General features: G+C 49.1%; 1 long non-coding RNA gene across 1 annotated transcript; it reads right to left on the reverse strand.

Moving 5' to 3' along the window:
* Positions 1 to 974: 974 nt before the first annotated feature.
* LOC141371376 (uncharacterized) lies at positions 975 to 11065 on the reverse strand. Its single transcript, XR_012376312.1, has 3 exons — positions 6076 to 11065; positions 5674 to 5818; positions 975 to 3898 (listed from the first exon to the last, which is right to left on the reverse strand). It is a non-coding gene; the product is annotated as an uncharacterized lncRNA (long non-coding RNA).
* Between the last annotated feature and the right edge of the window lie 106 nt (positions 11066 to 11171).

Consider the following 11171-nt stretch of genomic DNA (forward strand, 5'->3'; position numbering starts at 1 on the left):
GTCAGATTTGGAAAACCCAAACCCTTCACACAGGTTTTAGTTCTTTGCAACCTTCTGTCTCCCCTAAAATGATGCATTTTTTCTTGAAGATTTTAAGTAATCTCTACACCCAGTGTGGGGCTCAAACTTATAACCCTGAGATCTAGAGTCACATGCTCGGGGTGCCTGGGTGGCACAGTTGGTTAAGCATCTGACTCTTGATTTCAGCTCAGGTCACGATCTCAGGGTTGTGGGATCAAGCCCCGCATCGGGCTCTGTGCTCAGTGGAGAGTCTGCTTGGGATTCTCTCCCTCTCCCTCTGCCACTTCCCACCCACGACGTCCCTACCCTCCTACTTGTCTCCCACCCTGCACGCACACGCACTTTCTCTCTAAAAGAGTTGAATGCTCTACCGATTAAGCCAGCCACGCACCCCTAAAATGATGCATTTGTTAAAGTCTTGCTGGGTGGTATTCTAGTCCTGTCATTACAAAACAGTGACTTCATCTGTTAGCATTATTAAAAACTTATGTTTGGGGGCACCTGGGTGGCTCAGTTGTTAAGCGTCTGCCTTCGGCTCAGGTCATGATCCCAGGGTCCTGGGACTGGGCCCGGCATTGGGCTCCCTGCTTGGCGGGAAGCCTGCTTCTCCCTCTCCCACGCCCCCTGCTGGTGTTCCCTCTCTTGCTGTGTCTGTCAAATAAATAAAATCTTTAAAAAAAAAAATTATGTTTGCCTTATTAGCAGTGGTTTTGTTCAAGTTCTTTTTTAAGATTTATTTTTTATTTTTTTTAATTTTTTTTAAAGATTTTATTTATTTATTTGAGAGAGAGAATGGTAGAGAGAGAGCATGAGAGGGAAGAGGGTCAGAGGGAGAAGCAGACTCCCCGCTGAGCAGGAAGCCCGATGTGGGACTCGATCCCGGGACTCCAGGATCATGACCTGAGCCGAAGGCAGTCGCTTAACCAACTGAGCCACCCAGGCGCCCCCTTTTTTAAGATTTTATTTATTTGAGAGAGTGAGTGAGAGCGAGAGAGCACAAGCAGGGGGAGGGGCAGCAGGGAGCCCGCTGCAGGGCTTGATCCCAGCACCCTGGGATCATGACCTGAGCTGAAGGCAGACGCTTAACTGACTGAGCCACTCAGGTGCCCTGCCTTGTTAGCACTGTATTAAAATTAGCAAGGCCTCTAAAAATTTTATCACCCAGAAATGAAGGATTGAATCTTCATGGTGATGTCTTCTCTTGAGGACACTTGGGTGATGTACTGCCTACCTGGGAACATGCTGTGAAGCCTGCTCATTACCTGGCTTCTGTGTGTGAGCACTGGGGCAGGCACTTGCCTGTTCTCATGAATAATCACCAGCACTGACTGCTCCTGCTTCTTCTGGGGCCACTGGCTTTGTTCCTCGGTCCCACGCATTTAGCTGTTTCTACTTACACTGATAGAAACGAGTACAAAGCATTGCTTTATCATCAGGGGGAAATCAACACACACACACACACACACACACACACACATACACACAAATCTGTATGTGTATATTTGTATGTTAGAAATCTACTGTATTCATTTTCTACACTACACATATTTAGCAGCTTAAAACAATGCACATTTCTTATCTCACAGTGTCTGTTGGTCAGGAGTCTGGGCACGGCCTCGCTGGGTCTTCTGCTCAGGGTCTTACAAGCCTGCAACCAACGTGTCGCCAGGCTGTGTCCCCACCTGAAGTGTGAGTGGGGAAGAATTCATTGCTGGGCTCATTTGACTGTTGGCTGGAAACATTTCCTTGCAGCTGACGACAGAGGGCCCCAGCTTCTGACTGGCTGTTGGCCGCCCTCAGATCCTAAAGGCTGCCTGAGGTCCCCTGCCATGTGGCCCTCCCCAGAGGCCGTTCACAACATGGCTGTTCACTTCTGCAAGGCCAGCAGGAGCGAGTGTCTAGCCTCAGAAAAGCCCAAGTCCCTCTTAAAAGGGCTCTTATCTAATTAAGCTGAGCTCACCTAGGATCATCTCCCTTCTAATTATCTCAAAATCTACTGATTTGGGACCTTAATTACATCTGCCAAATCCCTGCATCTCTGCAGTATTCTACTAGCTAGAGGAAAGTCACAGGCCAGCCCACATCAAAGGAGGGGACGACAGAGGGGGCAGAGATCATGGGGGGCCACTCTGGGGTCTGTGTCCATACCTACTTAGTGAAAGCAGTGGACATTAAACAATCTCTTACCTTTTGCACTTACGACTGCGCTTGGGCACACTTAGTAACGCATCCCTTGGGCTTCATTATGAATGCATGGCTCGGCCCTAACCCCATCGGCCCTCTCCCTCCAGGCTCTCTGAGCTCACTGTTACTCAGTCTCATGTCTCCCGGACTCCAGCCACCCTGCCTCCCTGCCGGTCCTGGGCTGTTGCACTTGACATTCCCGCTGTGCGCGCCACTCATGTTCTCACTCCTTTATTCAGGCCCCTGGTAATGGTAAACCATTACCTATAAACTGTTTCTCAATTTCATTACCTTTGGAGCAGGAGACATATTGGCCGCCTATAGAGGCCTCTCCATATCTAAATCAAATACATTCTCTCTCCCATTTCTCCAAATCACTTCTACTACCTGCCCCCACCTCCAACCCCTCTCCAGCATTTCCTGAGTACTTACAATGCCTAAAGAACTCTACCCAGCAGGGTAGTAGCTTGTCAAACAACCCCGAAGTTGACGTTCCTAAAAGCTTCCTTTAATTGATGATCTTCACCATTTAGGGATAAAGAGTGATAATAACTGCAAAATATAAATTGGGAAAAGATCATAGAGCACTTCACCCTTAAAACATATACCTGGAACTACAAAGGGAGACTAGAAAGAGGAATTCAGGAATTCTATAAGAAGACCTTACGTTAAAGGCAGCATAACATACAGCTGATTTTTTTTACATTAATTAATTAATTGATTTTAGAGACAGCATGAGCAGGGGGAGAAGCAGAGGGAGAGGTCCAAGCAGACTCTGTGCTGAGTGCAGAGCCCGATGTGGGGCTCGAGCCCACGTTCCCAAGATCATGATGCGAGTGGAAACCAAGAGCCAGACGCTCAAACAGCTGAACCACGAAGGTGCCCCCAGCTGAGGTTTTGAGATTAGACTACAAGCTCTCTAGAGCAGGAGCCTGGAGTATTTCTCTTTGTACCTGCACCCACTCCTTGGCCTGCTGTTGACTGGCTTAAAAATAACTCAAAGAGCTGCTGTTGGAACTGATTCTTGTGTGGGTGACCTCAGCAGGTTCCCATCTGCAGCCCCCCATTGGGATCTGACCCCACTGACTACTCGAGGGGGTGAGGATACCAACATTGGTGACTGGGGTTTGCCACCCATCTCACCCCCAGGTCCAAAGAAACACAGAAGGGACAGTGGAAATGCGTGTTGTCCTGGGCACCGGTCCCGGCCCTGTCACTACCTGCCTCTAAAGGGAAAATGAAAATGGCCATTTCTGACCATTCACTGCGTGAACTACCTTCTGTTGCCCAGAAGATCTGGGAAATCTTGGTAGGGACCCTAAAAGGTGAGATCCTTGCTCTCCCTCAAACCCCAAGTCCCTAAGACATAGGCAGAAGAGTTGATGTTGGCCAAATGGACACTTGAGCCTGGGACTTTGGGTCTGCAGTGAGTGACAGGGAGAATGGACAGACTGGAATGTGTGCCACCTGTGGCGGGTCCAGAACGGAGTGGAGGCCGTGGCACCGGGGCAACACCCAACAGCATCAAGGCCCGCACCCTGGTCAGGCTGTTGCTGTGGCAGGAAAGGCACGGTGATGGTGGCTCTCGGGGGCCCTCGTTCCTGTTTGTTTGCTGAACCTGGTTTTCCAAGCTGCCGTCGATGCTGTCAGTTACACATTTCCCATTGCCATGGATTCCCTTCCACCTTTCGGTCTGCAACCCAAGAAATTTGAAAATCAGCTGTGTGGACATCAGCAAATGACTTTTCCTTTGTGCTCTGTCAGATAGGGCTGGTACCAGCTACTGGGACTGTCCCAACGCAGACTGCGCTCTTCTTTCCCCTGGGAAGCTCCCAGAAAAGATGTGGCTGACTTGGGCTCAACTTTTTGAGAATAAAAATGAAATGGATGTCAATTTGTACTATTTACTAACTTGGTTTTATGTACACATTTCAAATCAGACATACACGTACGAATATTCTGAAAATGTTCTTCACTTACTTTTCTGGAAATGCCTCAAACGTCTTTTCATGTCACTATCACCATGGTGTCACCATCATGCCCGCGTGCTCTCCGTGCCCTCAAACAGATTTCTAGGGCACGTCATCTTGTCTTTTTTTCTGGATTATTTGAGCTACAACATTTTTAAAAATCCTGTGTGACGCCGTCACTGCTAAGTTATCTCATTCAGGTAAAACTAGGACCGTTGCTTTAACCCTATGTCCTTTGGGGGTAAAAAACATTTTATTTTATTTTATTTTATTTATTTTAAATGCTCAGGGTTTTCTGGATTGTTTTTAGGTTTTTTTTTTAATTTACTTGAGAGAGAGAGAGAGAGAGAGAGAGAGAACACGAGTAGGGGAGAGGGGTAAAGGGAGAGGGAGAAGCAGATGCCCTGCTGAGCAGGGAGCCTGACGCAGGGCTCCATCCCAGGATCCCGGGACCACAACCCAAGCTGAAGGCAGATGCTTAACCGAATGAGCCATGTAGGCACCCCCAAAATAAACCTTTTTAAATTATAAAATATAATAGAGAAGACTGTCTGAGACAAAACTGTTGTGAATTATCATAAAGCAAAACTCATGTAACCACTGCCCAGGTGAAGAACTAAAACACTGGCAACAATCCCAAAGCCTCAGTATGTCCCTTTAGTGCTCCGAAGGCATCCACATCCTGGTTTTTATGGTAATGTTTACGGTAACCGTTTACTTATTTTTATATTTTTACTATAAACACACATCCTCAAATAGTATAATTAAATTCTTGCCTATTTTTGAACTTTACATACAAAAGGGATCATATGTACTCCTTTAGGCTAGCTTTTTTTAGTCACCATACATTCTACGTTCACGTACGTTGTTGCACCTAGTTGTACTTCATTTTTGGTTACCAAGAATACTCGCTATATGACTCCATCACACTTACTCATCCATTCCACTGCTGAGGGACACTTTGAGCCAAAAGAAACAATGTTGCTGAGAACGTTCTCACATGTGCTCCTGGTGTGTGTATTAGCAAAGGCACTGTTGACCACAGGGCAGGCCTATCTTCAGCTTCACTAGATAATGTCAGACTGACTTCCCCAGTGATAGCACCAACTTGTACTTCCACTTGGCCTATGTGGTAGGCAACTCCTTGTGGGTTTAATTTGTATTCCCCTGATTACTGCTAAGGTTGGGCACTTTCTCATGTTTATTAGCCATTTGTATTTCCTCTTTCTTCTTACGTGCCCGTTCAGGTCCTTCACCTTTCTCACAATTTAAATGTTTGTCTTTTTCTAACTGTTTGGCGCTTCTTTCTATGTTCTGGATCCTAGCCCTTTGTTGGTTATGCGTATTGCAAATTTCTTCTGCTTTGTGGTTTGCCTTTTTACCCTTTTAATGGTGTCTTGATAAAGAGAAGCTTTTGATTTTAAAGTAGTTGAATGTATCCATCTCTTCCGTTATAGCTGGTGCTTTCTACATCTTTTTTATAGAAATCATTCCTTACCTCAAAATCTTTAAGATATTTTTATATGGGGGCACTGGGGGGCTCAGTCGGTTAAGTGTCTGACTTTTGATCTTGGCCCAGGTCTTCATCTCATGGTCGTGGGTTCGAGCCCCGTGTTGGGCTCCATGCTGGGTGTGGAGCCTACCTTAAAAAAAAAAATTTTTTTTTCTTATATTATCTTCCAGAAGTTTTGTTTTTCACATTTAAATCTATAATTAGAGTAGCCATATATCTAGGTTTTACCACCTGTCCTGGCATCTTTTCTAGTTAGCATCCCCTTTCACTCCTAAAAGCGTCTGAAAATTTCTTTAAGCTTTTCTCCTTGGAACAAGTTAGCAGCAGTGAATTCTAATTCTAGCCATGATAGATTACTGGTTCTTGGACAGGTACAGAGAAGCATACCAGAATGCCTCAGAAGAGCCAGCTTGGGTCTGTGGTTGGTGGCACCCATCCTTGATGCACTGCCTTCCTGGGAGAGCTGTGGTAAGCCCAGGAGAGCTGAGGCCAGGAACTTCTTTATCAGCCACCACCCAGGGCAGACCCTACCTGTGGCAACCGTCAGCGGAGCTCCATTTCTGTGCTGGAAAGAGAGCTGACGGGGTTTGAGACAGGAAACCTCACTCCAGAGTAGGTTAATAATAAACTTCATTTGTGTAAATGATTGTAAAACGCAATGAAAGACAGTTTAGGTACAAGTGGCTTGTTTGACAAATTATATTTCTGGAATCAAATATATAGTATATTTCTTTTACATACAAGTATAACACAGATTACGGTTTGGTTTTGCACATTCTGTGTGAGTCTACTGCCATTAGAAGTTCCTGGGAAGCCTGGCTGGCTCCGTCAGTGCAGCGGGTGGATCTTGATCTTGGGGTTGTGAGTTCAAGCCCCACACTGGGTGTAGAGTTACTTAAAAATTAAAATCTTTAAAAAAAAAAAAATTCTTCCAACTACTATCAACCAGTAGCAGTCATGGGGTCTAGTGCAGAGTGATAGGTACAAGAAGTACAAAGTAAGTTCTTCATGAGAAGCTTCTGGCCCACGAGATAAACAGACCTGTATACCTACTAGTACATAAATACTAAGGACTTTAAGGTATGAGTGCAAGCTTCATGTTGCTTCCTGGAGTAGAATTTATGTTAAGTAAATTAACCTGGGTTTTCTTTGTCTACTCCTGACCCTTGTACTTCACCACTGACCTTATCAGTTTATCCTCCTCAACCTCGAATTAACCACCTTTATACAATCAAGTATACCCCTACAGGTTATAGTCTTTCCTGGCTTCTAATAGAGTTCTCTCTCCCCCACTGGACCTTTTCAGCTCTAGGGGAAAAGGTCTTTTGGCTGATTTGAATCCCCACCCGCACTAGCAGTAATCTAACATCGTAAGCACTCCAAAGGTGGCTGTTGAATGAATGCTAGACTTGGCTGTGTGTGCGTGAGTTTGTATAACCAGGCGGAGATCAGACCACTGGGACAGTGACTAACACTGGCTTCCAGGTTTAGTTCATTGTTTGTTTAAGTTTTAGATTATAGGTGTTGTCGGTTTCCTCTTAGAAACAGAAACATCACCTCTTCACTTTATAAGGCACGGTTGCCTTTGCGAATCAGGACATGCACATACATGAACTTTCAGTTGTCCTTTTTAACAGATGGTTTCTGCAAGTTTTCCTCTGCCAGAGATGGGGGGAACACCACATTTTTAACTGCTTCATCTAGCACCTACATAACTCTGAACAGTGTGGGTTATCAGGAGCAGGGCACTACTGGCTGAGTAGTGAGAAGGGCTAACTGAAGTCCAGGAGCAAGGCTGTCCAGGGTCCTACCTTACCAGGTTCACGGCCAGACATCTGACTCATCAGCTTTACAAAGGGTGGAATGACTGTAAACAGAATTAAAGTGAAAGTACCATGAACCACTCGTGATTAAGAGCTTAACTCCTAGCAAATGAGTTTCCATAGAGAAAGGAAAAATCGAACAGTTGTTAGCAAAAAGACAGGCCATCAGAAAGATCTTAGGAACAACCTTACCACCTCTATTTAACGCATGTGGAGCCTACTGGAAGCCATGTTAAGAAAGGGCCAAGGTGCGGGGCGCCTGGGTGGCTCAGTTGTTAAGCATCTGCCTTCGGCTCAGGTCATGATCCCAGGGTCCTGGGATCGAGCGCCGCGTCAAGCCCCGCATCGGGCTCCCCGCTCCACAGGAAGCCCGCTTCTCCCTCTCCCACTCCCCCTGCTTGTGTTCCCTCTCTTGCTGTGTCTCTCTCTGTCAAATAAATTAAATCTTTAAAAAAAAAAAAAAAAAGAAAGGGCCAAGGTGGCCATGTTCGTTGTTGGTGGAGGTGGGGGATGAAATGGACAGAGGAGCGATGTGTGTGGGCCAGTTCTGCTCATCTCTGCCCTTTTTGCTCAGGCTCTTCCAACATTTTTCAGTGCAAGACTTACCCATTATCTGGGGACCTGGGGGAGGGATATTAATTCCTTTAATAAAAAGCGAATACCTATTACGTGTTAGGCAATTACTAAGCCCTGGAAATTCCAATACGAATAAGAAAGTCACTCCCTTGGGGTACCTGGGTGGCTCAGTCGGTTAAGCAGTTGTCTGCCTTCAGCTCAAGTCATGAGCCTGGGGTCCTGAAACTGAGCCCCGCATCAGGCTCCCTGCTCGGCAGGGAGTCTGCTTCTCCCTCTGCCCCTCTCCCCCGGCTTATGCTCTTTCTCTTTCTTTCAAATAAACACATAAAATCTTAAAAAAAAAAATCATGAAGTCACTCCCTCAAACATATTGCGATGTGGTCAGGGATACAGACAGAAAAACAATTATAAGACAGATGTGGGGGGCTAGAATCAAGCACATACAAAATACGAAGGCAAAATAACCCACGTCTGCTTTTCTTTGGGTTTAGTAAGAGCTGACCTTTGATCTGAGACTTAAGGCTGAATGAGAATGGACAGTGGAAGGAGGGTGGGTATGGCATGTGGGACAGTGGGGGCTGTGTAGAAGTTTAGAAGTCTGATGGGGCCAGGAGCACGGCAGCAAGTTCTGCCAAGGCTGGAGCTTAAAGGTTCACAGAAGCCGCCACAGAACTGAGGCTACAGTGGAAGGGAGAAATGGTGGGGAAGAGCCAGCCATTTGGAAAGCCCGAGCTCTCTCCTGTGACTGACGGGCAAGTGTTGGGGGAAATCCAGACCGCCCAGCCTGTCATTTATCCAGCCATCCCTCCCTGACCCAAATATGAGAGACGGCTACAGTAATGTCCATCAACCTGAAAGCAGCCCTCCATCAATCATCTGGAATGCTGCTGAACCCAGTGCTGCCTCTGAAACTCTAAGACTTAATGCAAATGACCAAGTGCCTTGAACCCAAATATGCAGAGACTATAATAACAATACTAGTAATATGTGAGTGCTCGTAAGCACTTTACGTACACCTTCTCACTTCGTCCTCCCTCCAACCCAAAGACGCAAGTGGTGTTATTCCTATTTTACAGACGAGGACACAGGCTCAGAGGTGTAGTGACTCGTCTAGTAAGTGACGGAGCTGGGATATGAACCTACTGCGTCTGGCCCAGGAGAGACGTGGCAAGGAGGACAGACGAGAAACAAGAAACGAAGGTTACAACAGAAGTGCAGATACGGGAATGAGGACTATCAGCTGTGGTGAGGGCAAAAAAATGCAGGCCTCCCGGCAACTGAAGAGAGTCAGCTCTGCAAAGGCTGAAAGGACTGGGGGTGGAGGGGGGGGTGGTGCCACGGGGAGGACTGTGGGTCCCCAGAAGTTCCACTGTGTCAGACTCTGAGTTCCGGGAAGCTGGTATTGAATTCTGTCACAGCGCAGGAGCTCTGCCAAGGACCATGGAGCGCTCCTAACTCAATGCTTCTTTTAACGTGGAAACTGGGGCCAGAGAGGAGAAATGGCTACAGACGGTCACCGACAGAACAGGGAACGGGTTCTGTTCTCCTCCCATCTCTAGACTACTGCTTCTGCTGTCCGACAGCCACTCGTCCTCCTGCTAATAGTACCCCGGTCTCACTGAGCCCTCCCAGCATGGGTCTTAGTCCCCTGGGGCTGCTGTAACAAAAATACCAGAGTGGGGGGCTGAAACCACAAACACCGATCCCTCAAAGTTCTGGAAGCTGGAAGTGCAAGGTCCAGGTGCCAGCAGGTCTGGTGTCTGGTGACAGCCTCCTTCCTGGCTGGTAGACAGCCACCTGTCACTGTATCCTCACAAGGGGAGGGGGTGTGGGCTCTTGTGTGTCTCTTCTCAATCAGGGCATCACCTTCTTCGGAGGGCTCCACCCCCATGACCCAGTGACCACCACCCCGCCTCCCCAAGGCCCCATCACCAAATACCATCCAACTGAGGATGAAGGTTTCAATGTACGAATTTTAGGGGGACACAAACACACAGCGCCTGATAACCCACACCTCCAGACTGCGCCAGTCCGCAAAAGCCACACTGATGGTTACATACAAGACCACAAAACCAGCCAGCATGAATCAGAGGCTTTTCTGCCTCTCGTCCCAGTGGAGTTGGCCCGTGCGGGGCTTCCGCGGCCACCGCACGGTGGGGGAAAAAGCTGGTCTGCATCCTCGGAAAGGGGCGAGGGCGAGAACCCGAGCGGGAGGAAGGGGAACCAGGTCCAAGCCACAGTGCTGCAGCCTCTACGTCGGGCTGTGGCTGGCGTGCCAGCAGTCACGGCTCCTGCTTTGGTTCTCATCTCCGCCCCAACTGCGGGGGTTGCTCCCGGGCTGCCCCCGAGGAGATGGAAAGAGGGGCGGGCGCATCACTTCCATCCCGGCCGGCAGACGGCACAGCACTCGCTTCTGAGCTAGTACTAGGTACTAGGCTGGCCCACCTCCCGTCAGGGTTTCTGTCACTGGCAACACCGGAGTCTGAACACAACAGCGGCCTGTTGCCGCCACCACGCCACGCTGTCCTCACAGCATCACAAGTCTGGAGGAATTCTCCGGAGGAGGTTAAAGCTCTGGGTTTGTGTGCACAACGCCACCACCTCGACACCTGCCTCCACCTGCGCCCGCCGGCTCTCCTCCTCCCACCTCCGGTCGCCACGGGGCCGCCCCCCCCCCACCCCCGCCTCGGGCCCTCCCGGCCGCCCCCTCCTCGCCTTCCGTCCAGAGAACACAAGGCTGGCGGGCAGGTGCTGGGAGGCGGCGGGCGGGTCCTGAAGAAACGACGGGCTGGGGCCCGAGGTACGACGGGTCGGTCCTGAAGGGACGACGGGCCGGGTTCTGGGGGGCGGCAGGGGGCCTCGGGGGGGTGGTGGTGGTGGTGGCGGGGGAAGGTTCTGGGGGCGTCGGTGGTCTGCAGGCCCGCCTGGCTCCCGGGAGCGCGCGAAAGCCTCGCCGCACCAGCCGGCCGCAGCACCTACTCCACCCCGACCCCGGAAGTGGGTGGGCGCGCGACCCCCCGGCGGGCCCGCGATGCGGTGCGCCGCAGCCAATCGCGCGCGCCCGGCCTTGCGTCACGGCGAGGC

Source organism: Callorhinus ursinus, unplaced genomic scaffold, assembly GCF_003265705.2.
Source record: "Callorhinus ursinus isolate GAN/ISIS: 27379988/994484 unplaced genomic scaffold, GSC_fseal_2.0 scaffold70, whole genome shotgun sequence".
Classification (NCBI taxonomy): Eukaryota; Metazoa; Chordata; class Mammalia; order Carnivora; family Otariidae; genus Callorhinus; species Callorhinus ursinus.